Here is a 15,000-nt window from a genome sequence, read left to right on the forward strand (position 1 = left end):
ATGCCCTTCCAGAACCCGCTGGAAAGAAAAAATAAATAAGAAAATGAAAGAAAAAGAGAACGGAAGAGAAGTAAGGGAAGAATTCCCGAATTAGGGTGGACGGCGGAATATAATGATGATGATGATGAGGAGGAGGAGGAGGAGGATGATGATGGAGGAGGAGGAGGAGGAGGAGGAGGAGGTAAAAAAGTGAGGAAAAGAAGAGGAGGAGGAAGAGAAGGAGAGAATGAGGAAGAGGGGGAAGGTGAGGATTATGAGGAGGAGGAGAGGAAAGAGAAGGAGAGAATGAGGGAGAGGAGGAAGGTGAGGATTATGAGGAGGAGGAAGGAGAGGCGGAAAAGTAAAGAGAAGAGGAAGAAGAGGAAGAGAAGGAGAGGATGATGATGAAGAGGAGGAGCAAGAGAAGAACGAGGAGGTGGAGGAGGATGAATAAAAGAGATAGATGAAAATAAAGAGGAAGAAGAAGGAGGATTAGGAGAAGAAGAAGAAGAAGAAGAAGGAGGAGGAGAAGAAGAAGACGAAGAAGAAGCAGAATGAGAATGAGAATGAGAGGAGGAGGAGGAGGAGGAGAAGGAGAAGAAGAAGAAGAAGAAGAAGAAGAAGAAGAAGAAGAAGAAGAAGAAGAAGAAGAAGAAGAAGAAGAAGAGGAGGAGGAGGAGGAGGAGGAGGAGGAGGAGGAGGAGGAGGAGGAGAAGGAGAAGGAGAAGGAGAAGGAGAAGGAGAAGGAGAAGGAGAAGAAGAAGACGACTGGAATGCGTTGATGTAATTGGTAATATTCAAGAGGTTCTCAAATTTTCTGTAGGAGGAACTTGGTAGGTTTCTGCCATTTACAGACAAGGCCATGGCTGACTGGAAACTCGTAAGAAGCCGCCCCTACACAGTCAATATCATTGACATAATACTATTGCCATTCTGACATGATGTTATTATGTCTGCTGAGAAAATATCAAAAGAAAATTTTGTGCATGTACATGAATAAGCAGGAAAGTGATTAGATCTTAATTTTATCATACTAATTTATCTACCAATTCTTTATTAATTTTGGATTTTTTCTGGGTTCAGGAACTCAATGTTTTGACGACAATTATGACCCCTATCTCGTTACCGCCTAATAGTGAAAGTACGCGGTACCCTATGTTTAACAGTATATAACACACACACACACACACACACACACACACACACACACACACACACACACACACACACACACACACACACACACACACACACACACACACACACAAGGATAATAACTGGAATGATAATTAATTGGTGAGTAAGAGACGGCATTTTGCAAGCGTTGCAAAATACAATTAGGTAAACTCATACACACTTACACACACGCACGCACCGTTTTCTTCCGCAAAAGAACATGGCAAGACACAACATATACAATAATAAAATATCTGAGTAAAAAAAAAAAGAAAAAAAAAATGATGGTCTTGAAAGAAGATGCCAAACATTGGGGTCTTATGACGTCATATGATCTGATCCAATCACAGAGCGAGAGCGAGAAATAGAGAGAGAGAGAGAGAGAGAGAGAGGGGGGGGGGCAGTTCCTCCTTAGAGTTACGACCTATCTGATGACGTGCAGCATTCTATCAGTTAGTCAGTCGATCGAAAAAGAAAAAAAAAGAAAATAAATAAATGAAATATGACGAGGTTTACACGTTAAAATCTATTCATCCGATACTAAATTACATAAAAATAAATAAATAACTTAATTAATCAATAAATTATACACAATGATGAAATACGCATTCCCTCTCCCGTGTTTGCTTGTGGCTATATGTTTTATACAGTGAATATCTCGGGGACTTTGGTGATACCCCTATGGACCAGTGTCATGCAGCATTCTTTCATGATTGGAGACGACTCTCAACTCGATAGAAAAATGTGTTTATCGACTTTCAACTCCTACTCTCCCTCCTCTCCGCCACCCTCCTTTACTACTTCCAATACTCCATCTCTGATGCGATGTTGTCGCCTAAAGATAGAAACGCTGGTTACTTCTAGCAAGATACACTCTCCCTGGCTAGCATACCAAGTGGACAAACTAGAGGAACATACGAGAGAGGTGTGAAGCACATAAGAACATAAGAATGAAGGAGTCAAAGGATTACAAAGGCAGAGCATGCCGACAGGAGACCTTTTGGTCCATATCTAGGTCGGGTGCGAAAAAAAAATCATAGTAATGATAAAATTATAAATAAAAACTATAATAATGTAAATAACAAATAAAATACATAAATAAATGCATAGGTATAGTTAAATAATAAACAAACAGGTAAATAGTAAATAATAATAAATTGACATATAACTAATAATAAATGAAAATCAGACAGACAAATGATAGCAAAACAAAAACAAATAATATAAGATAAATCATAATCATTACAGCATCTTACTTAGGTATTTATCTAAATGATTCTTAAAGCTTCGAACTGAACTACATTGCACTACCTGTGCAGGAAGTTTATTCCATTCATTAACTACACGGTTGGCAAAGTTGTTTCTACCTACTTTCAAATTGAATCTATTTCCGGACAGTTTGAGACCATTGAGTCTTGCGTATCACGACTGACCTCGTGCTCAAGTGTTCATAAAACGGAGAGCAAAACGGGCAGTGCTCATCCAGACAGAGAATGTTCAATTCATGGACGTGTGTGGCGAGGGGCGCCCCCCTCCACGTCGGTCGTGTGCAAGATTCAAAACCCGAGACCCCCTGGCCATTAGTTTCCGCAGGTTTCACGCTTATACACGGGGCGCGACACTTCCCGTGGGAAAAAAGCCCCCAGAGGGGTGGACCCCAGCCTGAAGTAGGTTTCCATCAGTCGAGACCCCTTTCAAAAAGCCCCCCCTCCCTCCCTCTTCCACCACACTCGGCATGAACCCGCTTGTCCTTCGCTAAAATAAAAACTACAAATATGGAATCCGTGCTGAAGACTTCACTGCACATAATGGCCGCATTGAGGACAGCTGTGGAAGCTCACCAGAGGCCCAAGACAGCTAAACGACATCTGGAGGCTATTGCGGGAGGCAAAACCTCATTAGAACCGAAGCAATTTAAACAAAAAGTTAAAAGGCTCGCGCTAATAAAACCCCGCCAAAATATATATCCCAAACAAAAGTCGGAGTAATTATAGCTGCGACCCACGAGGCCAAACAGTGGACGAGGCCAGAAAGTGGACGAGGCCAGAAAGTGGACGAGGCCAAAGAGTGGACGAGCCAAGAGCCAAAAACCTCAAAACCTGAACAAGAGAGAGTACACAAGGCTATTCGTGCAAACAAGCCGAACCAGAAGCAAGCATATACATATACTCCCCATTCCACTACCCTCTCACTTCTCTAGATGCCAAATACTCGAGGTCCCTTCTTTGGAGCCCCAACCCCCTCCCCCACCTTCCCCCTCTTTACTGGCACAATACCACCACCAGTAGCACCACTCTCCACCACTCACCACCACCCTTATGCACACGGAAACTTGGCTTGCCTAGCCGGCGCGTGCCTGCGCGTGGGAGGTCACGTGCGCCGCAAGGTAGACGCACTCCGGAGTGATTGCGGGGGTATGACAGCACGTGGAGCCGACGGGCATCACGACAGACATGAAGGGTCAACAATGTGACAATGATGTACCTTCTGTGATGACAGTGGTGGTGGTGGTGGTGGTGGTGGTGGTGGTGGTGGTGGTATTGGTGGGGCTGTGGTGGAGATAGTAGTGTTGGAGGTGAAGTTGGCTGCAGTATATCACGAGCGAATTAACACAAATCCATTCGTGTGTGTGTGTGTGTGTATTTACGGGAAGGGGAGCTATGCTCGTGATAACCCGTTTTTGTATCTCGCAAGATCAAGCTTGTTCTAAAATTGTTGTATTGTGTTTGCACGCACTATTTCTTCACCCAATTTGTTCCTTATATCTATCACTCTCTCTCTCTCTCTCTCTCTGTGTGTGTGTGTGTGTGTGTGTGTGTGTGTGTGTGTGTGTGTGTGTGTGTGTGTGTGTGTGTGTGTGTGTGTGTGTGTGTGTGTGTGTGTGTGTGTGTGTGTGTGTGTGTGTGTGTGTGTGTGTGTGTGTGATTTACCATTCACCACCATGGTCTTGGATCACGCGTTGGACTTGTGATCGTCAGCTATTTCCCTCCCGGAAGAGACCTCAGAGCTCATATATGACCGATCTATGAGTAATGCTGTGACCGTACACGCACATACAAACCCAACTCCCCGCCCACGAGTTGGAGTAACGACTCTAAGCGCAGCGATACTGAAAATATTTCAGCCCTGGGCAGGATTCGAACCCGGATCGCCGTAGTGGCGGGCGGGAACTCTAACCACTGAGCCATGGTGTGTGTGTGTGTGTGTGTGTGTGTGTGTGTGTGTGTGTGTGTGTGTGTGTGTGTGTGTGTGTGTGTGTGTGTGTGTGTGCGTGTGTGTGCGTGTGTGTGTACATGAAAGTGTCTTAATAGACGAAAACGTTCGGACTACGTCTCTTATTTCCCAGTGACATCCTACAAATATAGATGTTCACATTTTCTTCCTACACTGAGCGGAAGCTTTGTAAAAGTAGTTCATTGTAAATCGTGTTCTGATCAGCTCCACATCCAACATCGGCATCATTACAATCTCAAGTGTCTTCATCTACAACTCGTTCCACCTGTGTAGGGAAGAGGCCAAACACAGAGTATGGGAGTCCAATATATTATATATAATATATAATATATTGGACTCCCATACTCTGCGTTTGCCCTCTTCCCTACAGAGCTGTTGCAGTCATTGCTGCTTTTACTCATCGTTCCACCTGTCTGGTCAATTTCGACGCCTTACGACAGACGTCTTGCGGCACCTGGATGTCCAGGTCATCCACCATAAGCCTCAACCTCGCCACCCACCAATCCATCCACCTTTCCAACCATTCACCTAAAACACAGCCGTCAACACTCTTCTCACACAAAACCCCATCTCGTCCATCTGCCCCAATACTCCCTTCTCCAACAAAGCTACCTTCTCCGTCACTACCGTCTTCTCCAACATCATCTTCCTTTCTGTGGCTGCGAGACTTATGAGGGGGAAGAAGCCAACAGACTGACAGACTCAGGTCTGTGCACCCCCCAACACTACTGGCGTCACCACACACGTTCGTGTTTCTCCATCATTAGTTCCTCCAACAGCCACCACCAACATCACCACCACCACCAACAGACGTTGTTGTCGTCGTCAAGGGGGGTGTAATATGCATAAGGTTCCTAAAAGTCCCTTTGAGAGGGAAAAAGAAGGAAAAAGAAGTCACTTTGAACTTTCGAGGAAAAAATCAGCTGTTTTTTGTAAGCCCTTGCTGACAGACACACACACACACGCGCGCGCGCGCGCTTACACTCAAGGCCTGATCAAATAAATGTCAAATATAAATTTTACTGCTGATTATTTGGATGTAACAAGCTAATAACCCTTCACTGTACGAGAACGCTATACAAAGATTTATATATATATATATATATATATATGGTACTCAACACAAATTACACTGTTGCCTCAGGTTATGAAGAATACAATTTAATAAAAAACGGGTACATTGAGTCACATAAATAAGCTCTAAAAATCGTATGTCTAGACCTCCAGTAGACAAGGACAACACACGCACACACACGCGCGCACACACACACACACACACACACACACACACACACACACACACACACACACACACACACACACACACACGGGTTGTTACTCCAACTCTCGTGGGCGGGGAGTTGGGTGTGTGTGTGTGTGTGTGTGTGTGTGTGTGTGTGTGTGTGTGTGTGTGTGTGTGTGTGTGTGTGTGTGTGTGTGTGTGTGTGTGTGTGTGTGAAAGGTCATAGCATTACCCATAGATCGGTCATACGAGCTCTGAGCTCTCTTCCGAGAGGGAAATAGCTGTCAATCACGAGTCCAACACGTGATCCAAAAGACCAAGGTGAATACACACACACATACACACACACACACACACACACACACACACACACACACACACACACACACAAACACACACAGTCACAAATAGAAAAACAAACTTTTTTCACTCGAGGTAAGAAATGACAGTCACGGAATTGATTTATTGTGTACCCAACCAACGGTGCGTGGTTTTCGTCTTATCCTTGTGGTCGACTGATCACACTTTCCTCTCCCCCACCTCTCCCTCACCGCTTCTCACCCTCCTCTCCTCCTCCATCCTCCCCCAACCACCATACAGATCTGCCCCCCCCCCATCTCCGGCTTGGAAGACGGAATAAACATGGAAGACGTATGGGGTGGGTTAATTTTACGATGGTAAAACTTACGACAACTCTCGGATATCCAGCTTTTCGAAAAAAAAAAGTCCAGTTTCTTGTCCCCTAAAAAAATCGTTCGAAAAATGGGACAGAAAATTTTTCACAAAGGTGAAAAGAGAAGAAAGAAAAAATGGTTGTGATGGACAAGCACAAAACTACGAACTTTTTTTTTATAAAAAAAAGAATAGAAAAAGAAATGGCGAAAGGAGAGAACTTGCAATCACAGAAAAGAAAAACACAAAATGACAATAAACAACTAAACAAAAACAAGTGCATAAAAGAAATACACAAAACAAATAAACAAGTAAGACAAATGGCCTCAACATCGCAAGCAAACTTTGGCACCTTCAAACAAGCACGGACCTGCGAACTTTCCCACGACCTTCAAAATTTTCCCACGCTTCCCTTTTGGTTCCCACGGTTCGGCTGGGCGTTCCTCGAAGGCGCCAAAGTCCGCTAGACACAATTGCCACAGCGTCCCTGTCCTCCTGACCTACATCCACCTTGTTCCACATTCACAAGGACTCGTAAGTTTGAAATTCCTCATTTGTGCAGCTGTGCCTCGTTGCACTTATTGAAACTCCAAGCGGCGTGGCGGGAGGAAGGGATAGTCATCCACGAGGTGCTAAGATGGGAGGGGGAACGAAACGGTTCATAGGTGGGTGTAGGGTGGGTGCAGCTTGTGTATGCATTTATGTATGTAAGTATGTATGTATGAATGTATGTATGTATGTATGTATGAATGTATGTATGTTTGTGTGTATGTACGTACGTATGTATATATGTTTGTGTGTTTGTGTGTATGTATGTACGTATATGCATGTGTATGTATGTGTGTGTGTATGTATGTACCTATGTATGTAGTTATGTACGTATGTACTTATGTATGTGTGTATTATGTACGTATGTACGTTTGTATATATGTATGTATAATGTATGTAGTCATGTGTCTATTCGGTCTAAAACCAATCTATTTCTTCAGTTGGATGAGGTCTTCAACGAAGGCGATTCACGTCAACGAAGGCGATTCACGATTGGTAGTGGGCACGGTAGTACGACTTTCAGAAAACCAAAAGGGGCGGGGAGAAAAGAAACTATTAAAATATTCTAATTAGAACTCTAATCAAGACCTTTTGATATGAAGTGAGCATACAAATCAGTTATAATATATATATATTATATATATATATATATATATATATATATATATATATATATATATATATATATATATATAATGATTCTATGAGCCGAATATTACTTTTTCTTTCTTTTTTCTTTGTTTTCATTTTTGTCTTAATTTTTTCTTTTTTTTGGGGGGGGGAGGGGGGCTACAGACACTTCACCAGCGCTTCTTTCCTCATGGACATCTGCCCTAAGTCCCCGTTCACACTAACGGTTGAATTGCCGCGATTCAAACCGCGGCGGTTCAATTACAATGTAAGTCAACGGAAGCGTTCACTCACAACCGCGCAGTTTTTCCTTGACGGCGCGGTACCGCCGCGGTGAAAGGTAATATCAAATATTCACTTAACGGTGGACGAAAAAAAATCCAATTTGTTCTGCTTTCGTTTTCTCTTGACGGACGTTTTAGACTTAGGATAGGTTGTGGCTATACACGTGGCGTAATCTAGAAAGGGTGGAGACGGGGGAAGGGGAGGTAGAGAGGGAGGGGGGGAAGGGGAGGTAGGGAGGGAGGGAGGGAGGGAGGTAGGGAGGGAGGGAGGTAGGGAGAGAGGGAGAGAGAGAGGGAGGGAGGGAGAGAGAGAGGGAGGGAGAGGAGGGTTGCAAGACGCACCATTAGCAAGCAAGTAAGCACATGGCAAGGGTCCAAACAATAAAAACTATGAAAAGAATTCTTTGTTGGTCATTCTGCTCTGACGGACAATTCTTGGCCCAGTTTTGTGCAGCTTCTTTCTCTCTCTCTCGCTCTCTCTCTCTCTCTCTCTCTCTCTCTCTCTCTCTCTCTCTCTCTCTCTCTCTCTCTCTCTCTCTCTCTCTCTCTCTCTCTCTCTCTCTCTCTCTCTCACACACACACACACACACACACACACACACACACACACACACACACACACACACACGAGGAAAGTATCAACCTCGTAGTCTATTTGGTACAACACAAAATATAAAGACGAACAAATATGATCATTATTTTATTAGTAAAATGATTACACAAACATCTCTTATTATTACCAATATTATTATCATTATTATTAATTATTATTATTATTATTATTATTGATTATTATTATTACTATTATTATCATCATCGTTATAATCTTATTTTTTGTTGTTGTTAAAATCGTGTTGACTCGACAAGCGGAGGTACAGAAATCAGTCCTACCAACCGAACAGTACCTCTCATATACACAGGCACTGACTGCCATGATCGCCAGACGATTTTATTCAGCTGAGAAGAAACCCTTTGCCTGTCCAAATGGTCGACTTCCGTTCGAGAAAGAGAAGCTGCCGTCAAGCGATTTTATTCAATCGAGTAGGCAAATACGTTGCCAAAATGGCTGAGAATATTTGGTAGGATTTTTTTAATCTATACATTACATATAATACATCACATTCACACATACATTAGACAAGTACATATATATATACAGTATATATATATATATATATATATATATATATATATATGTGTGTGTGTGTGTGTGTGTGTGTGTGTGTGTGTGTGTGTGTGTGTGTGTGTGTGTGTGTGTGTGTGTGTGTGTGTGCATAGAAGCATACCATTAAGCATTCATATAAAAATATGTATACATACATACACACATACATACATACTGTACGTATAAACACGATGTCAATAAGATGATAGTGTTACGTGATAAGTGAAAAACTCATGATAAAAAATAACAAATAAACAAATAAATAAATTGATAAGAAATCAGTCTATATCAAGTTTGCCTCAAATAACGTGAGACATGTACGCAAGGAGTCGCTTAGCTGTGTTTGGAGAGCCAGGGCAAGTGGCAGTCACCCTCAGACTCGAACACGGCACCACCAGCCCCTTCCGTACCGAATGGCACGTTTCCTTATACTCTGTCTGCCGTCAGGTGATTTTATTCATTACTATTATAAACCCCCAACCCGAAACAAAGGGGTTGAATATATATATATATATATATATAATATATATATATATATATATATATATATATATATATATATATATATATAAATATATATATATATATATATATATATTATACATTCATACAAATATATACAAACTTACATATATGCATAAAATTATATATTCTAGAACGTACATATATTCACAGATACATATATACGTAGCGATATAGCATCACGTCACACGTGACGGTTTCTCAGGAACATTTGGTGATGTGTGTGTGTGTATTCACCTTGGTCTTTGGATGATGTCCTGGACTCGTGATCGACAGCTATTTCGTGTGTGTGTGTGTGTGTGTGTGTGTGTGTGTGTGTGTGTGTGTGTGTGTGTGTGTGTGTGTGTGTGTGTGTGTGTGTGTGTGTGTGACACAATGGGAAAGACAACCCACGGACGGACAAGCGCGATAATCCATGCCGGCCCACGGCAAGGTCAAGTGGAGGGAGGGAGGGAAGGAGGGAAAGAGGGAGGGGGAGGGAGAAAGAGGAAGGGGAAGAGAGAGGAAGGGGGAGAGAGGGCTGGTGAGGGCTGGAGAGAGAGAGGGATGGAGAGGGTTGGAGGGAGAAAGGGAGGGAAGGATAGAGAGGGGTGGAAGGAGGGAAGGAGAGAGGGAGGGAGGGAGGAAGGGATGGAGAGGGAAGAAGGGAGGAAGATGAGGAGGAGGAAGGGAGGAAGGGATGGAAGAGGGAGGGAGGAAGGGATGGAGGGAGAGGAGGAGTAAAGAAGGATGAGGAAAGGTGAAAGAGAGGAAAGGAGAGAGAGAGAGAGAGAGAGAGAGAGAGAGAGAGAGAGAGAGAGAGAGAGAGAGAGAGAGAGAGATGAAAGAGAGAGATGGAATAGGATGGTAGACAAATGCCTTAAAAGAGTCTCAGGGTCTTTGAGCCCTTCCTAGTCCCTGGAGGATCTGGATTCCTGCTTTGTCTTGTCCCTGAGGGGCACGGTGACGTCCCCACCACCCCCACCCCCACCCCCACCCCCACCGTCTCAAGCCCCTGAGTTCGGATGTCACAAGCGGCCCCTTCGACCCTCTTGACACCTGTTCCAGTGCTTGACTCTGTCCTCGTCGAAAAATAATTGTCCGGACTTCTGTAGCCTCTCTCCCTCCGTTTTCTTCCATTGTCCAGGAGTTTCCAGTATCTCTCGTTTTTCTCTCTCTCTAACCCCTCTCTATTTCTCTTTCTCTCCCTCTCTCTCTCCATCTCAAACTCTTTCTCTCCCCCTCTTTCCCTCTCTCTCCATCTCTCCCTCTTTTTCTTCCCCCCTCTCTCTTTCTCTCTCCATCTCAAACTCTTTCTCTCCCCCCTCTCTCTCTCACTCTCTCTCTATTTCTCCCTCTTTCTCTCCCCACTCTCCCTCTCTCCCCCTCTCTCTCCATCTTTCTTTCTCTCCCCCTCTCTCTCTCCATCTCCCTCTTCCCCCCCCCCCTCTCTCTCTCTCTCTCTCTCTCTCTCTCTCTCTCTCTCTCTCTCTCTCTCTCTCTCTCTCTCTCTCTCTCCCTCCTCCCCAGCCCCCGTCTTGACTGTTTATGTTTTATGTGGTCAACATTGAAGGGGCTTTAAGACATCCCTAACGCCTTTCTTACTTCCCATTCAGGTAAATAAAAAGGTAAAATACATAATAAAACGATAAATAAACTAAATAAATGAATAGATAATAATTGAGTAAACATATCAATAAATTATAAATAAATTACACCAATCATTTAATCAATTAACAAAGGAAATTAGATCAATTACTTTAACAGATAAATGAACAAGTAAATGTACAATTGAATAAAACATAAATAAATAAAATAAGTCATCAATTAAACAGATAAATGACTTATTTAAATCGATACGCACAAAATAAGATAATAAATAAATAGATATATAAATCAATTAAATCTGGATTAATCATTTGAGTACATTAAGACTAATATTAAGTCTGCCGTCAGGTGATTTTATTCAGTTGAGAAGTCTAAAAAGTGCTTCCTCCCTCAGTAACACTGCCCAACGCTAGCCATAATAAAGCCTTCCAAGGGCGACCGGCGAGGGAGGGAGGGGTGGGCAGAGAATTCTCTTCACGATCTAACTGTGATGTGAGTTTTATTTATTTATTTATTTATTTATTCATTTATTTCAACGAATGTATATGTGTACATTTTGTGCATGAAGAATCTACGCTTTGTATACTTGTGTGTACATACGTATGTACGCAAGCACATATATGTACAAGTATGTTGAGAGGTTCTCGAGTGAATTGATACCAGGATGGAGACGATCTCGAGTTAGTGTCTCGAGTGAGTGTCCAGAACTCGGTTAAACCGACAACTTAAACGAAAGCACGCTGGCTGAGCAGGTTAGGGCGTCGTTACTTGCGGCGAAGGTCGAGGGGATGGCGGCTCGAACCCTGCCACCGGCGAAGTTGAACCAAGGTGCATTATGGTTCATTAAATTCCACGCTACAAAGTTCTCTGTGAGGGGCACCATCCTAGCCTTCTGATAGGGGGAATTTATGACGTTAAACCATATCACGCTTCATAAGGAGTTTACTTGTGTATATAAATGTGGCGTCACACTTGGCTAAAATGCTACTTGCTTTTGCTCTTTCGTTTGAGTAGAAAACGACTTTGGTTACAATATTCTGGACTCCCATAGAAACATCTGGACATGTTGTCGTGGTTAGTGTCATGTGATCTTATTCCAATGGACAGGGAACTCGAGACCAAGGGGAAAGGGCTGGGCAGGCGAGGTTCATGGAATGATATTTTGTATTTAAGAATTTATTCCTTAATGAATTAAAAATCACACGCACACACACACACACTCGAGACCAAGGGAAAAAGGGCCGGGTAGGGGAGGTTCATGGAATGATATTTTGTATTTAAGAATTTATTCCTTAATGATTTAAAAATCACACGCACACACACACACTTATATCTCTTGATAGCGTAATGGGTTTAGTCACTGACGCTTCGTCACGTCCGAGCTGAGTTCGAGTCCTCGGCTCGACCACGTTTTAATTTCTAATATATGCCTCCTTCGAGCTTCTCAGTCTCGACTGCGATGGCATGGAATTAAAAGTGAATTGTGGTTGAAAAAAAAAGAAAAAAAAAAAAAAAATATATATATATATATATATATATTTATACATACATATATATATATATATATATACATATATATATATGTATATATATATGTATATATATATATATATATATATATATATATATATATATATATATATATATATAAAATATGTCAACTTGCTGAAGTGTCCAAGGAGTATATTTTGGATATTGCACACTTCTTCTTCTTCTTTTCTGCCCTCATTTTCTTATTCTTTGTCTTCCTCTTTATCTTCTTCCTCCTCTTCACACGTTACTTTCTTGTCTTCTTGTTTCCTTCCTCTTTTTCTTCTTCCCTTTCCTCATTTACTTCTTTGTGATCCTTTTAATCTTGCTCCTCTTAATTTTCTTCTTTTTCTTATTTTCACTTCGTCTTTTTCATCATTTTCTTCTTTTCTTCTTCTTCTTCTTCTGATACAATTACTCTAGTTTTTGAATGCCCAACTATTCCAAAGGTTTCTTGTTAACGATTCTTTCAGCAAATGTCACCGTTTCGTCCTTAATCGTGGACCTTTATCTCAAAGGTCTCCCCGTAGCTCATTAGGGAGAAATAATTAGGGTCTTCTGGGTAAGGTTTCCCAGAAAATGGCGGAATATGGGGCGGGTTTTTTCCCGAAAAATCCGCCAAAAACATTGTACGTCTGTGTTCAATGGCGTCTTGATTTGCCACAAATGTCGCCGTCTTCCCGGAAACAGAGCAATTATGGCGGAAACCCGATAGAAATTTCTCATCATTTTGTCTGTGATTGTAGACAGACAGGTGGTAAAGAATTATCCCTCCGTTATTTGTTTTTTATGGATGTCGCCAAGCGATTTTATTCATTTTTAGCCCAAAGTCCTTGAGGGAAGAAATTAACTTTTTAAGAAACACGCTTCCATGGATTGAGATGATGTAATCTATTTGATTATTCATTATATTTTATTATTTATACTTCACTTATTCATTTTTGCGTTTTTCCTAATTATTCATTTCATTTATTGGATTAATTATTGAATTTTATCATTTATATTTTATTTATTTTTCGTATTTTTTTTTAAATATCTATTAATTTATTTATCTATTGCTCATTTATTATTTCTTTCGTTATACATGATGGTGTTACCAGTCATGTGATTTTTGGACCTTTATCCATAACAGTTACGTTTTTCTGTCCTTTTTTTTTAATAATTTTCTTTTATTCCTTTCATTCATTTTTCACTCCTTCATTTCCCTCTTTCTCTTTCTCATTTTTTATTTTACCTCTAGTCTCCTATTTCATTTTTTCTTTTCTTTTCATTTTTTAAAAACTTCAAAACTACAACGAAAGTCAGGTACCTTCGTCTTGTTTATGACAAACTCTTGCTGCAAATTGCCCGCCTAAACTCAAAATATAAAAAAAATCGAAAAGTTATAGTTCCCAACTTCTCTGAATTGAATGTAAACTATGTATATGCACACACATTATATATATATATATATATATATACATATATATATATGTATACAAATATATATACATATACATACACACTGAATGGTTCCCAGTGATCAATTGATATCTTTTTCAACCACAAATCACTTTTAATTCCATGCCATCGCAATCGAGACAGTCGCTCGAAGGAGGCATCCGTTGGAAATTGAAATGTGGACGAGCCGAGAATTCGAACCCAGCTACCGGTAACAAAGTTACAGTGTCGTAAACCAATTTGCTATCAATAGAGATATAATTTGAGTACGACTTTCTTATATTTTAGGTGTATGTAATTCGAGCATACAAATATAAGAAAGTCGTACTCAACTTATATCTCTCTTGATAGCGTATTGGTTTACGTCACTGTAACTTTGTTACGGGTTAGCTGGGTTCGAATCCTCGGCTCGTCCACGTTTCAATTTCCAATGGATGCCTCCTTCGAGCGACTCTCAGTCTCGATTGCGATGGCATGGAATTAAAAGTGATTTGTGGTTGAAAAAAAAATATATATATATATAAATATGTGTGTGTGTGTGTATGTATGTACGTGTGTGTATGTGTGTGTGTGTGTGTGTGTGTGTGTGTGTGTGTGTGTGTGTGTGTGTGTGTTAGTCCTACATGTATTTAGTCGCTGCACTCCAACTGTACACACTCTACGAAACACCATTAGTTCGACAATTACGTATAATGGAAGTAGTGAAAACGACCATCGTGTTGTCAAACGCATCGAGACCAAGACACCGACACTCTCGACCCTTTGCTCGATCTGCTCTAGACACTTATGGGGAAGGGAGGGGGGGTGAGGGGGGTGAAAGGGGGGAAGGCGGGTGAGAGGGGGAAGGGGGGTGAGAGGGGGGAAGGAGGGGTGAGAGGGGGGAAGGGGGTGAGAGGGGGGAAAGGACAGAAGTTGGGAGCAAGTGTTTGTGTTTGTGCTTGAATGATTGTCAGCTTGTCCGAGTGTGTGTTTGGATGATTGTCAGCTTA

At 41.6% G+C, this 15,000-nt stretch overlaps 1 protein-coding gene across 6 annotated transcripts in view; it reads right to left on the reverse strand.

Moving 5' to 3' along the window:
* Positions 1 to 15,000, reverse strand: part of FER (tyrosine-protein kinase Fer) — a 92,804-nt gene that overhangs the window by 50,490 nt on the left and 27,314 nt on the right. The window lies entirely within an intron of this gene.

Source organism: Oratosquilla oratoria, chromosome 4 (assembly GCF_046742065.1).
Source record: "Oratosquilla oratoria isolate Oo_2021 chromosome 4, ASM4674206v1, whole genome shotgun sequence".
NCBI classification, from domain to species: Eukaryota; Metazoa; Arthropoda; class Malacostraca; order Stomatopoda; family Squillidae; genus Oratosquilla; species Oratosquilla oratoria.